Source organism: Lagenorhynchus albirostris, chromosome 13 (assembly GCF_949774975.1).
Source record: "Lagenorhynchus albirostris chromosome 13, mLagAlb1.1, whole genome shotgun sequence".
NCBI lineage: Eukaryota > Metazoa > Chordata > Mammalia > Artiodactyla > Delphinidae > Lagenorhynchus > Lagenorhynchus albirostris.
Window position 1 is genome coordinate 31,810,635 of NC_083107.1, and position 17,424 is coordinate 31,828,058.

The 17,424-nt window shown below is 38.6% G+C and overlaps 1 long non-coding RNA gene across 1 annotated transcript in view; it reads left to right on the top strand.

Moving 5' to 3' along the window:
- The window catches only part of LOC132531431 (uncharacterized), a 38,055-nt gene extending 23,070 nt beyond the window's left edge, over window positions 1–14,985 (top strand). The window contains exon 3 of the long non-coding RNA XR_009544103.1: window positions 14,845–14,985. This is a non-coding gene — a long non-coding RNA (uncharacterized LOC132531431). The remainder of the gene's footprint in view (window positions 1–14,844) is intronic.
- Window positions 14,986–17,424: the final 2,439 nt, after the last annotated feature.

A 17,424-nucleotide genomic window follows, 5' to 3' on the forward strand; every position in this document is an offset into this window, starting at 1 on the left:
TGTGACAACCAGCGATGTCTCCAGACATTGCCAAATGGCCCTTGGGGGGCAAAATTGTCCCAGTTGAGAACCAGTGTTCTAAACCATGCAGCTGAGCTAATTCGAAGTTGTACTGCCTAAAAATCCATGACCTGCAATTGGGAAACACCACTGGAGTTCATGTCTTTACATTTTCACATGCTTTTGTGTGTTTTAGAAAACTGTAGCACTCACATGAGTGATCTCTGAAATCCAGTCGGAGACAGTAAATGGTTTGTCCTATGAAGTAATTTTGGGTGTCATTGGCTTACGGAAATGTGTCTTCATTTGGAACTCCCTTCCAGGAATCAGTTGCAGAGTCAGACAGAGCTTCTAATATTAAGTAAAGAGAAAAGGTGGTAAGTTGCAAAGTGTTCCGCTCTGACACAGTCTAGGTAAAAATGAAAGTGGGGACGGGCTGTGCTGTAACTGTCCCCAGGAGCCACTTGGCATGTGTACCAGGTTCTGTTTCTGAGAGCAGCCAGGCCGCCCTGTCTATGTAGAGAGAGGGTAGCGAGCAGGGCCTGGGTGAGCAGAGCCTGGAAGAGGAACTTGGCATGGCCCCTGCTTACTTCATCCTGCCTGCCAGTCTGAGGCGATCTGTAAGGCTGTGTTTGGTGCCAGGGACCGGCTGGGAAAGGGGAAGTAAATTCAAACAAAAGAATGCCCCTGAAGTGTCTGAAAAGAGGCTTTTAGCACCATTCTTTCAGTGCTCTCAACCAGACGGAAGGTGCAAAAATTTAAAAAGCAGCCACAATCACTTTGGAGAACGGTTTTGTGGATCCAACACAGTGATATTATCACATCTATTTGTTGGACAAAGGACTTCATTGTATCACAAAATAAAACATGTTTCTCCTTCCAGTTCCTGCTTTGTGACATGTCTTCAAAAATGAGCTTACAAAGGAGCGGCCTGGAAACTTGGCAAAGGTGATTTTTAGACAAGCGCCTTCCAAAATATCTGATTAAAAGGGTTTTCAGACTGTTTTCCTGGCCTGCTGTGCAATTTGCAAACAATCCCCTTTTTTGGTCAGTTGGGGGTGAAGGATTGATGAAAGTCTTTGAAACTCATTTCTGACATTTATAGACAAACCTCTTCCAAGTTCGTTAGTTTTCAGCACGGGCAGCAACTGAACAGGCTTGCCATTAATTATGGAGTTCACATCAGGGCCCCCAAACATCCCAGAGGGTCTAGTTCCAGGGTTGTTTTCTGCTCTTTCTCCCTCTCTTCCATTCTGGATCCTTCATGGACACCTTCCAGTGTCCTGGTGAATTCTAATTAATGGTTAGATTCTTTATCTTCAGGGTTTCATCAGATTCTCAGATTTCCCAGACACTGAAACACTCTACATGACCTGAAGGTGGAATTAATTCTCCTCAGTAAAAATCTAGTCAAGGAATTCTCCCCAGCCAAGAAATCCAGAGTCAGGATGTAAGGCCAATTTCCCATGAGTGTAAAACTGCATAGCTTATTTCAAAAGGTTACATATTGTATGAGTCCATTTACATAACATTCTCAAAATGACAAAATTATAGAGATGGGGAGCTGATCAGTGGTTGCCAGGGATTAGGTAAGGGAGGAAGGGTGTGACTTTAAAGGGATTGCATAGAGAATTCCTTTATAGTGACAGAACAGGTTTATATCTTGATAGGGGTGGTGGTTACACAGGTCTACACATGGAATAAAATGTCACAGGATTATACAGGAATATACATACCAAAAAAAAAAAAAAGTCCACACAAAAACTGGTGAAATTTGAAGAAAGTCTGTTGTCCTGTTAATTGTATCATCCCAATGTTGATTTCCTGGTTTTGAAAATGTACTATAGATATATAAGATGTAGAAGCTGGGTGATGGGTACACAGAACCTCCCTGTACTCTTTTTACAAGTTCTCATGAGTCTATAATTATTTAAAAATAAAAGGTAAAAAGATGAAAAAAACCCCACCCCAAACTGTATGTCTTTATAGCATCTACCATTGTAGAGATGAGATGACCCATAGTAGGTGATTAAGAAATGAATGAGATGAATTACTGAATAAATGAAAGATCTTCTGCATTATATTAATGGAAATTTAAAAGAATCATGACAATAGATGACGTTTTTTAGTACATGACAATAGATGACATTTTTGAGTACTTGATATGTGTCAGGCATTGTGCTAAGGATTTTAAACATTATCTCATTTAATCCTCATAGGAACTTTATGAAAAAAATTGCTTGTTTAAAAGATAATTCTACATATTTGGTACAAGGGTAAAGAAAAACAAGAAAATTATGAAAGACCAAAAAATCAGGATATTAATTAACACTGATGAGTTGGAAGAGCAATACTGTCATGAGATGGGGAGGTGGGTGTGTGGAGACACGACAGAGGTTATGTGGATATTTGTTGTACCATTAATTTTATTGTTTTATTTTATTTTTTGTTGAAGTATAGTTGATTTACAGTGTTGTGTTAGTTTTTGGTATACAGCAAAGTGATTCATGTATATATACATACATACATTTTCATATTCTTTTCTATTATGATTTATTACAGGATATTAAATATAGTTCCATGTGCTATACAGTAGATGCTTGTTTATCTATTTTATATATGGTAGTTTGTATCTGTTAATCCCAAACTCCTAATTTATCCCCCCCTTTCCCCTTTGGTAACCATCAGTTTGTTTTCTATGTCTGTGAGTCTGTTTCTATTTTGTAAATAAGTTCATTTGTATCATATTTTATTTTATTATTATTTTTTAATTTACTTTATTTTATTTTTGGCTGTGTTGGGTCTTCGTTGCTGTGCGCGGGCTTTCTTTAGTTGTGGCGAGTGGGGGCTACTCTTCATTGCTGTGCGCAGGCTTCTCCTGGCAGTGGCTTCTCTTGTTGCAGATCACAGGCTCTAGGCGCGCGGGCTTCAGTAGTTGTGGCATGTGCGCTTAGATGCTCCACGGCACCTGGGATCTTCCCAGACCAGGGCTTGAAGCTGTGTGCCCTGCATTGGCAGGCGGATTCTTAACCATTGCACTAGCAGGGAAGCCCCTGTATCATATTTTAGATTCCACATATAATGGTATTTGTCTTTCTCTTTCTGACTTACTTCACTTAGTATGATAATCTCTAGGTCCATCCATGTTGCTGCAAATGGCTTATTTCATTCATATTTATGGCTGAGCAATATTCCATTGTATGTGTGTGTATTTATCACATCTTCTTTATCTATTCATCTGTTGACGGACATTTAGGTTGCTTCCATGTCTTGCCTATTGTAAATAGTGCTTTTATGAACAATGGGGTGCATGTATCTTTTCTTTTTTTTAAAATAATTTTTATTGGAGTAGAGTTGATTTACAATGTGGTGTTAGTTTCAGGTGTACAACGAAGTGAATCAGTTATACATATACATATATCCACTCTCTTTTAGGTTCTTTTCCCGTATAGGTCATTACAGAGTATTGAGTAGAGTTCCCTGTGCTATACAGTAGTTCCTTATTAGTTATCTATTTTATATCTAGTAGTGTATATGTCTCAATCCCATGCATGTATCTTTTCAAATTAGTGTTTTCTCCTGATATATGCCCAGTAGTGGGATTGCTGGATCATGTGGCAGCTCTATTTTTAGTTTTTTAAGGAACCTCCATACTGCTTTCCATAGTGGCTGTACCAATTTACATTTCCACCAACAATGTAGAAGGGTTCCCTCTTCTCCACATCCTCTCCAGCATTTTCATTAGTTTTAAAGTTGTGCATATTTTATATATATATTCTTATAGATGTGTTATATTTATACATGGTAAATTAGGTGAGGAAGATATGTAAATATGAAAGCAAAACAAAAAAGAACCAAGGGCGATTGGTGTGACAGGAGTGGTTTTATTGAGAAGGGCAGACCAACCAGAGATTATTTGCTCCCAGTGAGACAGGCTGGGACCCGGAACCCTTTGCTGCGGTACTGCAGTGTTTGTACATGGACACACCTATCCTTGAGCAACAAAATACAAAGAAACTGTATGGGACTAAAAATAACTGCATGCATGCACAGTTGAGGCAAATTCTGGACAAAAGATACAAAGAGACCAAAAAACCCAACTGCCGCTTTTGAAGAGCCTGGAGCAAAAACAGGGTGTTGGGAGCAAAAGCAGGGTACTGAACATGCCCCCTGCACACAACACCAGCAGAGGGGTGGGCAAAACACCTAAGCCACCCCTGTGGCCAGGGTCTGCAAGTTTGGCTACATACTGTCAAGGTGGCCACAAAGAAGCCTACGCTGAGTTGCATTCCCACCACAATGTATGTTTATCCATTTTATCACATTCTTTGCATAAATAAATACAATCAATCTTTAAAAATTTTGCCATTCTGAGGGGAAAAAGTGTTTCATTATATTGCTTTAATATTCACTTCTGTGATTTCTAGTGAGGTTGAATATCCTTTCTTATTTGCCATGTGTGTTTCTTCTGTTAATTACCTAATCGTACCTGGTTTCCTTTTTAGAAAAATTGTTCTTACCGATTTGTGAGCACTCTTTATGAATGGATAGTGACTTTATTATGGTGCAAATCTTTCTTCTTGGTTTATTGCTTTTCTTTGAAGTATGTTTATGGTGTTGTTTGCCTTAGACATGCTTTAAATTTGTGAGTCATCAAATCAGTACCTTTTCCTTTTATGATTCATACATTTTATGTTTTGCTTAGGAAAACATTCCCCAAGATTATAAAGTTCTGATCTCAAACTTTCTTCTGGTAACTTTTTAATATTAAGATTTTTAATCTAACCAGGATTTATTCTTGCATATAGTGTAAGGTAAGAACCTAATTTTATACCTTTTTGCCAATTGGATAACCATTTGTCCTAATATCATCTATTATCTAGTTCACTCTTTTGTGGTCATATACTAAATTTGCATTTGGTTTTGAACCTGTGTATTCTATTTCATTGTTTAGTATCATGTGAATATCACCCTATAAAATACCGACATTTCTCACCTCGGACATTTTTTGCGCACTTGTGAATTTTAGATTCACCTTTTCAACAAGTTCCCTGTTGATGTTCTGACTGGCATGTCTCTGAGTTTATAAATTAATTATGGGAGAATCGATATTTTACAAAATTTAGTCTTCCCATTCATCTGGAAAAAATTTTTTTTAGTATCTCAGTAAAATAGTTTTCTTCACAAAGTTTGTGCATCTTTTTATTTGGTTATTTCTAGGTATTTCATAGTTTTTTTCCTCTGGGGATTTTGAAATTTCATTGCAATTTCTATTAGATTGTTTTTTTGAAGTACAAAGCTACTGATTTTTTAAAATGTTAATCTTATAATTGGCTGCCTTACTGAGCCTTCTTATTAGTTCTCTATGTTTTTTGGTTTATTTAGTTAAAAAAAATAGATAATCACGTCAACTGACAATAATGGCGGTTCTGTCTCTTTTTCTCCAATACTTATGAGGTTTTTTTTTTTTAAACATCTTTATTGGAGTATAATTGCTTTACAATGGTGTGTTAGTTTCTGCTTTATAACAAAGTGAATCAGCTATACATATACATATATCCCCATATCTCCTCCCTCTTGCGTCTCCCTCCCACCTTCTACTTATGAGTTTTACCCACCTTCCTTATCTAATTGTATTTATTGAAACTTCCAGAATAATGTTGTGTAGCATCTTTCCCTGTTTTGAGTTTTAATCAAATGCCTCTACTATTTCACCCTAAAGTATGATGTTTTCTGTAACTCCTGTTATCAAATTAAGGGACATTTATTTACTAAGTAAATATAGTGAGTTGCAATAGTAAATCTCCTAAATTGGAACCCTCATTATATTCCCTGAATAAACCCTACATTTTAACGCCATTACATTAAATGCCAAAACCTACTTGGCAATTTTAAATGGTTTATTAGTAAATAGAGGCCTAACTTTAAAATAATCATAGTAATAATAAAAACAGGAAACAAGAATTCAAATGTTTTCAACAAACATAGGAGGAGGCAAAGGGAAAGAGTGGATGAAAGCATGATAAGCATCTTGCTTTGCTTCAAGAGCTTGTATGTACAAATTATTTTTCAAGTTTAAAAGTTTAATAAAACTTTTAATTAAAACATTTTAAATACATGTGTTCAGTGTATTTAAAATGTGTTCAGTGTACATTTAATCTTGAGAAAAGTGGAAATAGAACATGTTATTTTTAAACCACTAGAGCAAAAAAGGAAACAAAAAACTTCTTTAATCAGCAAAAATTAAAGATGAAGGAAAAAGAAGAAACAATGCAATGATAGCTCATAGGAAAAAAGGTAACAGGAATGGAAACAGTTATCAGTTATCAAATATCAGGTAATAAAATAAAGGTGGTTATATTAAAATAGCCTATTAAATGTAGAGACAGATTGAGTTAGAGAATAAATTTCAGTTATTTGATGTACACAAGAGACACACACACAAAAGTGACACAGAAAAACTGAAAATAAGCAACTTATAACCAAAAAAAGATAGAGAGGTCAGTATTTCTAGAAAAATAGATTCCAATATGAAAGCCATTATATGGCTAAAGAGGGACATAACATGTTGTTGAAAGATACAGTCCATTAGGAAGTTAAAATCATTATGAACTATTGAGGACATTTCATATTCATTTAATATAATATTCATGCACTTTCCCAGATTTCTTAGCCCCTTGCAGTTAAATGTGCTATAAACTAGTTCTGACCAGCAGGCTCTAACTAGTGCCACTAGTTAGAGTGCCACTTCCAAGCCAGGTATTTAAGAACTGGGGTGCGACTTCCACTGCTGTCTTACAAATTGCTTAAGGCTAACAACCATGCTATTTAAATGTACTTAGCATTAACTATACTTTATTTTTATCTACCACTATTTTTTAAAACAATCCTTTCTCTTTCTTAGATTCATTTTCCATTTTAATATTGTCTATACTTATATAATCTGTTCAGAAAAGCTTTCTGAATTTTAAAACATCTGAGGACTCATGTGTATGAAAATGTCTTTATTTGGCCCTGACACTTAAATGATAGTTAATTTGAGAATTCTTGGTTCATAATTAATGGTATTTCGTGAGAACTTTGAAGACATTGCTCCACGGCGCTCTAGAGCCTAGTTACAGAGGAGAAGCCTTATGCCAGGCAGATTCTTGTTCTTCTGAACATAACCTTTTTTTACCCTCTCTATTGATTATTTAAAATTTTCTCTTAAATGCTGGAGTTCAGAGATTCCTCCAGACATGCTGAAATTATTTCTTTTTTCCCTTTTCCTTTCCTCCCTCCTTCCTTCTTTCCTTTTCACCTTCCCTTCACTCTGTCAACTATTGATTTCCATTGAATGTTTGACAATACTTCATGGCACTTCATATTTTTAGGTGAGTGCATATAAATAGACAGAATTGACAGCTCAGATATGTTTTTTTCTAGTGCAAATGGAAATCTCTGTTTCTCTTGACGATCACTACGCTTCTGGTGGGTGGTGTTGGTGCTCGTTCTGGACTGAAGAACACTTATGGGTCCTGGTAGGCTAGACATCCCTTTAGGGCAACCAGTAGTTTGTCTTCAGATGAAGGTTAGGATCTTCCCTTGAGGTGGCCCAAAATATTTAGGGAATTGCTTTGTTCCAGCCCCAGTATCTACTCTGAGGCTCCTGTGTCAAAATTCCCAGAGTCCAGAGCTGCACTTGAGGTCAAAGCCAGCACCAGGCACTCTACCTGGGCAGGAACACCATTCCTCCACTCTTAAAACATTGCCCAGGCCTATCACCTATTCCTTCTTCTATCCCTACTGCCTCTGATCATTTGATTGTTTTAGAGTTCTTTCTTGGAGGACTTCTTATTTCCTTTCTGGAAGTCTGGATTCTTTAGATCTGTTTCCATCTGCTTTTTCTAGAAGCTTCTCAAGGTTCTGATTTGCTAGTGGCAACTCTTGGTTTTTCAGCTCTGCTAAAATTTATTTTGTTTGCACATTTCCTCTGTCATGTCCATGGAATTTGGAGAACGTGACCAGGCAAACACTTTTCTTCAGTCAGCCATTTGAAACCTTCATTTGGTCTTCCTCACTCAAATAAGTCTGAGATCATTTTTCTGGACAAGCCACCTCCAAAATATTCTGCTTTGTAATAAAGGATCAGGCAGCTAGAGTTACAGAAGAAAACTAAGTTATTATCCCCAACCCCAGATTAAAATAGCCTTATTGTCCAGAAAATAGACAAAAATAAAAAAGAAAATTAAAAAAATCGAAAATCCTACCAACGTATTCATGTTAAAATTTGATGTGAATAGTTTTGAGTTGTTTATATACACACAGAAAAGTACTTTTCTCCATAAATGGAGGTTGTAATTTCCAATACAACTAATATTTATCATGCACTTAGTATATATCTCAGGTACTTTGCTGAGATTTTTTATTATTTTATTTTTACTTTATTTTATCTAGTCAATTTTCTCACTCATCCTTCTAACAGCCCTTCACACTTGAGATTATTATTAATCCCTCTTTTGATGCTCATTGAGGGTAAGTCACTTGCCCACATTCATCTACTACTTTTAAGCACTACATTCTACTACTACCTAATATGTATATTGTTTTGTAACCAGTTTTGGAAAACAAATCCATGGATGCCTTTTCACATCAATAACTATGTATCTATATCATAAATGGAAATTGCTCCATAAGATAATTCTTATGTATATTTTCTAATTTATTTTTCCAGAATAAACAGTGCAGTATTGCAAACTATGCACCAAATTGTATCAAACACTTACCATGAGTCAGGCATTGTGTTGGGCGCTGGAGATAAGTAAGACATGGTCTCTGACCACGTGGGGTTTACATTCTAGTGTGGGGCCTACACAATTACAAATGATGACACAAAAGACTGTTTAATTACAGATGTGATCATATGATATCACTTATGTGGAATCTAAAAAAAATGATACACATGATTTCTTACATGATTAAAAGGGCTTTATAGTATTAATAAAAATTAAATAATAAAGTCTATTTACCTTTAAAAACACTGCCTATGATATGTGGACTGTAAAAATATCTTTAAACTGATTTCTAGTTGCATTTTACTATAATCAGAAAAAATATTCTGCATGATATTCTTTGAAATTTGTTAGATTTGTTTTATGGATAAGAACATAATCTTGTTTTGCAAATGATCTATGTAATCTATAATGATATACGCTAGAGTTTTGGCTTATAGTATTATAACCATGATAATTTCATCAAGTTTGCTAGTTGTGTTATTCAAATCTTCCACATACTTACTGATTTTTTTTTTTTTTTGGTATACTAGATTAATCAATTACTTATAAAGCTGTGTTGAACTTTCTCACTATAATCTGGATTTGTTTATTGGTCAAATAAAACTGTACTACTATTTTTAAAAGTGTGAGAGATACTAGATCCTAGTGTAGGCTCAGATTGCGAGCTGGTCTGACCTGGGAGGTGTGAGCAGCCATCTCTGAGGAACTGACGTAGCAGAGGGAAGTTTTACTCTTACTTGTTGGGCCTTTGGTGGGCTTTCTGACTCTATAGCTTAGTCTGCAAGATGGCGTTAAGTAGAATCCAATCTCAGAAGCCTTTGAGAACATACTAACCTAAGGACATTCTTACTAAGAATCCCTGGGATTAAAATCTCCTTGCTGTGCACAAATCATCTGAATGAATTAAACATGCAATTGAAAGGCTCATCTTGTGCTACTCGAATGCTCGGCTGTACCAGAAATAAAATGAAATCATTTTCTCTTTCAAATAAATATTATATACTGTGGGCCTCACTGGTTCCATTAGCACTATCCAGTTGCACAGAGGTGATTATATTATTTATGACACATGCAGATACTAAGAGGCTCCTTCAACTTAAGGCAGATAAGCACTGTAAGATCATTTCCATCTTGACTCAACCACCCACTATTACTAGAGTCCTCTCTCTCCTTCTAAAACCTATAGACTGGTGGTTGCTTTTGAGACTCCAGAGCAAGCAGCCATTTTCAAAGGATGTTTGCTTGCTCAAAATAGACCATCATGACACTGGTATGAGAATGCTTTGTTGTACTCTAGTTGGGTCATGATTTTGTTTGCAGGTGACCTTTCTTAAGCACTCAGGGTGTGTTGTCGGTAAATAAAACGCCTGTCAAATTAGTCACTGACCCTGCAATAAATTCTGAAAAGCTACAAAGGGAACCCAGTTAAGAAAGTCCATATCATCTTCCTCTACAATATGATAAAAATGGAAAGAACAGATGTACATGTGGCCAACAGGCACATGAAAAGTTGCTCAATATCACAGTTATTAGAGAAATGCAAATCAAAACTACAATGAGGTACCACCTCACACCAGTCAGAGTGGCCATCATCAAAAATCTACAAATAATAAATGCTAGAGGGAGTGTGGAGAAAAGGGAACCCTCCTACACTGTTGGTGGGAATGTAAATTGTGCAGCCACTATGGAGAACAGTATGGAGTGTCCTAAAAAAAACTAAAAATGGAGTTACTGTATGATCTAGCAATCCCACTCCTGGGCATATACCCGGAAAAGACAAAAACTCTAATTCAAAAAGATGCACACACCCCAATGTTCATAGCAGCACTATTTACAACAGCCAAGACATGGAAGCAACCTAAGTGTCCATCAACAGATGAATGGTTAAAGAAGATGTGGTATATATATACGATCAAATACTACTCAGCCATAAAAAAGAATTAAATAATGCCATTTCAGCAACATGGATAGATGTTGAGATTATCATACTAAGTGAAGTAAGTTAGATAAAGGCAAATATATGCCATCACTTATATGTGGAATCTAAAAAAATAATACAAATGAACTTGTTTACAAAACAGAAACGCACTCACAGACATAGAAAACAAACATATGGTCACTAAAGGGGAAAGGGTGGGGGAGGGATAAAACAGAGTATGGGATTAACAGATACACAGTACTATATATAAAATAGATAAATAGAATGGAAGGAATAGTTACTATTCACCGAGCATGCACAATATATCATGGACTTCACACACATTTCTAACCTTCCGAGGAAATTGGGGATCAATGATGTTAAATGATTTGCTTAATGCTGCTTTGTAAAAAGTAGAGTTAGGATTTGAATACGGATCTTTCCTGCATCAAACATAAGCTTTTCTTACCTGGGGTGTTTTTAAAAAAATGGCTGCAAAATCTTGACTCTTTTAACATTGAGCAGTTCGTCTACGTGCCCTCCCTTTAAATCTGGGTGGGCTTGGACTGCTACAACCAGTAGACTACAACGTAAGTGATGCTATGTGACTTTTGAAGCTGGGTCACAGAAGGCCATGAGCTTCTGCTTTATTTGCTGGAACATTTGGAACCCTGAGCCACCAGGTAAGAAGTCTTCTATTCAGATGCCACCATGCTAGGTAGAAGCCCAAAACACATGGAGTAGCCATATTTGTAAGCATCACAGCTATAGTTGACAGTTCTGGCTAAGCCCAAACTTTGAGACATCCCAGTCCAGGTGCTAGACATGCAACTGAAGCTCTAGATCATTCCAGTCCTCATCATTCAATTACCTCCAAAAGTTTGAATCTTCCCTGCTGAAGCTCATACACTGTGAATCACGGGTAGATCATCCTCATCATGCCCTGTCCAAATTTCTTTCTTTTTTTTTTTTTGCGGTACGCGGGCCTCTCACTGCTGTGGCCTCTCCCGTTGTGGAGCAGAGGCTCCGGACGTGCAGGCTCAGCAGCCATGGCTCACGGGCCCAGCCGCTCCACGGCATGTGGGATCTTCCTGGACCGGGGCACGAACCCGTGTCCCCTGCATCGGCAGGCGGACTCTCAACCACTGCGCCATCAGGGAAGCCCCTGTCCAAATTTCTGACCACAGAATCCTGAGCATAATAAAATCTTTGTTGTTTTATACCACTGAATTTGGGGTGATTTACTGTTCAGCAGTATTTTGCAGAGTCGGGACGGATCTTTGGTGTCTACTAAGCTACCTTCTACCTAATAACCAGAATCTCACCTATTTCTAGTTGAGAGGTTACACACTGGTGGTTAATGGCTAAATCTGGCATTCAAAAGGGTTTTGTTTGGCTCTCAGAATTGTGAGATTTAACAATGATTAAATTTTACATGAAACCTGAATTTCCAGCTTCTCTGGGAAAATCAGAAGATCTGGAGACACTGGGCTGGCATCGTGGTAAGAAAACAGTCCTGTGTTTCTGCGTAGCAGCTACCTCCTTCACGTGGGCCTTTGCTCCAAGTGTTAGAGTCCTCAGCACTCAACGATTGCATTACTGGCCTTCCTGCCTGCCTGCTTACTGTGAGCATTTGTATTTGTAGACTTGAGAGACAGATGATCTTACAGCCTGTTTTTGAGTGTTGAAAAGTGCTTAAGAATTATTGTTTCTTCCACTTTTATCTTCTAAAATTCAAGTTCAGTTTGCATTATCATAATCTATTTTGCATGTTTAGTAATTATAGTGATGACTGGAATACCTTTTAATGCTATAAAATAGTACAGTTTAAAATAAACATTAAATCCCAAATCTTATATTTAATCATCCATCTGTCGTGATAAAGATGCTTCCATCTTTATGGAAGTCAGAAGTCAGCTAACTGTTTAATTAGGGAAAAAACCCCTCTATCTTGCCCTCAGCTTTGAAAAAGAAGGCTATCCTTCAATTGTGGACTTAATGTCGACTCTATTTAGGACTTATGAATGGATTTGTTTTGGGGGAAGACCCTTCTTTACCAGAGCCCTTTCTGGAAGAGAATTTGGATTTTGGCATGGATCCATCCCTCTGTGGTTCCTGAGTTGAAACCCAGCTCTTTTGTGTAGCCATGATAAGTCATTTGATTTAGGAGAGACATCAGGGAAAGTAGCAGCTATTTACTTTGCTAGGGTTAGTAGAATACTAATGTGACTGCTTGCTAAGAGTCTGAAGGGGGAAGAGGAAGAGAAAAAGAATTTTCATATTTACTGAACACTTAACTCAGACCAGAGCAGACTAACCCATATATTTTTTCATTGGCAGTCTGACAGAAGGAAATGTCTTAAATTTTTTTTTCAGTTAAACTTCAAGATTAAAGAACAGGGGAAGTGATTACCAAGGGAAGTTGTGGAAACTCTTTGTCTAGAGATGTTTAATAAAAAACAAAGCTTTCTAGACAGGAGAAATCATTCCAACTTTGGAGTGGGGCAGAGGCAGGCAATAAGGAAGGCCAAGGAAAACTTGATGACCTTTTGAAAACTCCATTAAAGCTATAATAGCTGTTGTATATTTTTATCAGTGGCCACAGACCCACAGCAGAAGGCTTTAACAAATTTGACTTGAAATTGGGTGTGTATTGGATGGTCATTACTTATTACAGCTAATAGGTGTTTACTGTTAGCATTGTGTTCTTATGAGGCTAATGCAATTTTGACACCCACCCATGGCTTCAGATTATGTCTTTGGCCCTGTTCAGCATGATGTAAATCGCAAAGGGGACTGTCTACCTCATAGGCAAAGTGACACATAACAACGCAATGGTTTTGGCTTCTGACTTTTACATTTAGGTTTCACATCTTAGGAGAACTGTTGAAGTCAGTACATGGATACTTGCTGAGAGGGGTTCCAACAAGGAGCCATGGGTGCTGATTATGATAGTGATTTTGGTCATTAGAAATCAGCATTGAATGACTAACTCCAGAAAGCCATGGAGGGACACACAATGACACAGACTCTGTCCAGGAAACAAGCATTCCGTTTTCTAGTATTCCAAAAAATGAAACAGTAATACAACTTTCTTCCCATTTAGTGGCTATGTGAATCTTCTTCCTTCCTTTCAAAGAAATGTTAATCCAGTCCTTTACATCGATGACTAATGCCTGTCCCACTGTGGTGGATGCTGTGATGTACTTGCTTTCTTCAGGAATGAAAAGCTTCATTCCCCAGTCTGTGGGACCATTACTAGCAGAAACCCCCCAGCTGCCAGCCCCCTCCTGGGTTTGCCTTGGTAGAAGAAAACCACACCCAAAGTTACCATCCTTCCAGGGGTAATACATATCACATCCAATCACTGATCAAAGTCAGGATATACAAAATTCCCCAAAACCACCCTCATTCCTGACACTAATTCCAGAGTTTGGGCATCTCTAGGACTACTCTCAAGTTTAATAATTCACTAGAAGACTCACAGAACTCACTGAAATCTGTTATGATCATGGTTACAGTTTATTACAATGAAAGGATACAGATTGAAATCATCCATGTAGAGACTCATAGGATAGAGTCCAGGAAAGTTCCACTCATGGAGCTTCCAGTCATCCTCTCCCAGGGGAATTGCAGACAGCACTAAATTCCCTAGCAACAATATGTGACAAAATCCATGGAGTATTGCCAGCCAGGTAAGCGCACCTGAGCCTTAGTGTCCAGAGTTTTTATTTGGGGTTCCAGCACATGGACATGGTTGACTGCCCACATGGCTGACATCAGTCTCCAACTTCACTAGAGATCAAGCTGATACCTGTGACCCAATAAACCTACCATAAATCACATTGTGAAACTATCTGCTGTGGCCCAAGGCTCTTAGGTACATAAAAACACTTTTACCAGGCAGGACATTCCAAGGGCTTAGTTATGACCTTCCAGGAGCTTGGGACAAAGGCAAGACTTCTCTTTGGACCAGGTTAATTTTTTTACTACACAGGACATAAAGACTCCCTCCCTCAACCTGGGACAATTTTGAAGGGTCATACTAGTTTCAGAGCTCACCGGAGGGCGAGCTGAATCCTCCTTTGAGGTTGCAGTGTGGCACGACTTGTGCCTCTACCCAATCCTGTTTTCCTCCCTTTGCTTCCACAGGTGTTAATTCCAAGCTCGCTTCCTAGTAATTCACCAGCATGCTATTCTCCAGCTCAGGATCCACTTCCAAGGGAACCCAGCTTGCAACCGTTGGTGCCACAAGTGGTCAAGAAAGCAAATGCTGGAGTGAGATTTTAGAGCTGGATCACTTGCTGCCCAGTTGCCAATAAAGAGTCCATCACCAGCAGAAGGTAAACAGTTAACTCCTGGCACAAATAACAACATAGCAGTGCCACAGTTAAAAGTTTCACTGGCAGTGTATTAGAATTGCATGCTGGTGGAAAAGAATGCAGGTGCTGAGAAATACTGGGGCAGTATTAACTATAAAAAGATGGAACTGTGTGTCTATTGTTATCTGATGTTCTGGAAAAAGATAATAAGAAGCAAATGATTAATCAGCAATTAAAAGCTAAGTGTGAAACCTAGAGGGCCTTCATGGTAGCATATAAATAGGCTTTCATCTCTTTCTGGGGATGGTAAAGGGAGGCAGCACTAGGGTGACCAACTATCCTAGTTTGTTTGGGACTCAGGGGGTTCCCATTATGTGGGGCATTCAGTTTTCAAACCAGGAAAGCCCAGGAAGACCGAGATAAGTTGGTCATCGTAAGTGATAAAGAAAAACGGACCAGGCCCAGTGATGCACTGGCAGAAATGATTGCCAGTCTTCAAGATCTAAAGATGCAAGATATTTCCCATCATATTCCCATTGAATTCATCAGACTGACACCTGAGAAATCCAGACAAATCCTGGAGACTGGTAGTAGACTACTGCAAACTCACCCAAGTAGTAGCTCTGATTTCTACTGTGGTCTTTTAAAAAATAAATAAATAAATAAATAAATTTATTTATTTATTTATTTATTTTTGGTTGTGTTGGGCCTTCATTGCTGAGTGCGGGCTTCCTGTAGTTGCAGTGAGTGGGGGCTACTCTTTGTTGCAGTACGTGGGCTTCTCATTGTAGTGGCTTCTCTCATTGTGGAGCATGGGCTGTAGGTGGGTGGGCTTCAGTAATTGTGGCATGTGGGCTCAGTAGTTGTGGTGCATGGGCTTAGTTGCTCCACAGCATGTGGGATCTTCCTGGACCAGGGATCAAACCCATGTCCCCTACATTGGTAAGCATATTCTTAACCACTGTGCCACCAGGGAATACCCTACTGTGGTATTTTTTGCCGAAGCAGATCAACACAACCTTGGGTACAAGGTATGAGAGGTCATTCATCTGTCAATTGCGTTCTTTTCTGGTCTTCTCAAAAATGATCAGAAACAGCTGCTATTCACTTGCAATGGACAGCAGTGTCCATTTCCAGTCTCACCCTAGAACTATGTTAATGCTCCTACTCTCTGATATAGGATAGTCAAAAGAGACCTGGGCTGTTTGGTGGAAAGAGTACTGATTAAGGTGTGTTCAGTCTGAATTGTATAGCTGAAGGTCAGATAACTTTTTAATAGAGCTGTGGGAAGACGGATCAGCTGCATCCTGAGGAACAGAAATTTCCTTCACTGAGAGAGTCCTAGCATGAACTAGCTGCCTTTTGTCATGGCCGTTACAGAAAGGAGCCATGTTTCTGATGGAGGTAGTTGGAACTGTCCACCATAAGATTCTCTGATTTGGAAATAGAGGGTGAGGAAGAGTGAAGTCGGTGAGGTTGGGGTGTAAACTTTGCAAGAACACCTTCAGGTGGTTATTTTGAGTCAGGAGCCAAGAAGTAATCAAGTTCCCATCATCTAATGGCATGTACTTAAACACAGTGGAGATGGTATATTTGTCAGAAAAGAGGCAATCTCTTGGAAGTCTACTTTAAGAACATTTCATCCTCTTCTGGTTGTCTCTTGTTGAAAGCTCTTTATAACCTAATAGCATTTTGGCTTTATCTCTTATTCCACTTACTGCTGTGGTGACCAGTTCAGTACAGATTTCCAGCAATTTCATGGGTGCAACTCTCAGGATAGTGCTATGCTCCTCACTGTGCATCTTTTCCACTGCTGCAGGACAGGGTTCTTTAGGAATTGCTTGGCTCTCATGCATGTGGATGGGCCAACTCTTGACCAATGGACAGTAGGAGCTGATGGAGCAATGCTTCCCTAGTGGACAACATGGGCATCACACATGATCCCACAGGACCCAGTACCCAGTCTCATGTAACAGGGGCTAACTCAATAATTCATCCTTATGTTGTTTCTTTCTTCTTCTTTCTTTCCTGTTGCTTCCCACTTCTGCCTCTTGAGATCACACCCGCAGAGAAACAACTCGCATGCAAGCCTTTGTCTCAGGCTCTGCTTTGGGGGAAATGCAGCCTATATGCTGTAACATGATAGATAGGTGCTCCCAGCCAGATGTTACCTGGAACTACCTTGTTAGCATAGAGTCTCCACTGTGTGTGTGTGTCCTTCTCTGTCCTCACTTGTTTTCTAAGCTACATAAAACAAGGCAAAGGAGGTCAAACTTCATTTGGGGCAAGACATACGTTTGAGGAATAATAGCAGTGAACAGTTTTTGGATTGGTCTTTATCTGCCAAGCACTGTTCTAAGCGGTTTATATACATGACCTAACTTTTACTAAATCCTATGGGGGAGGCACT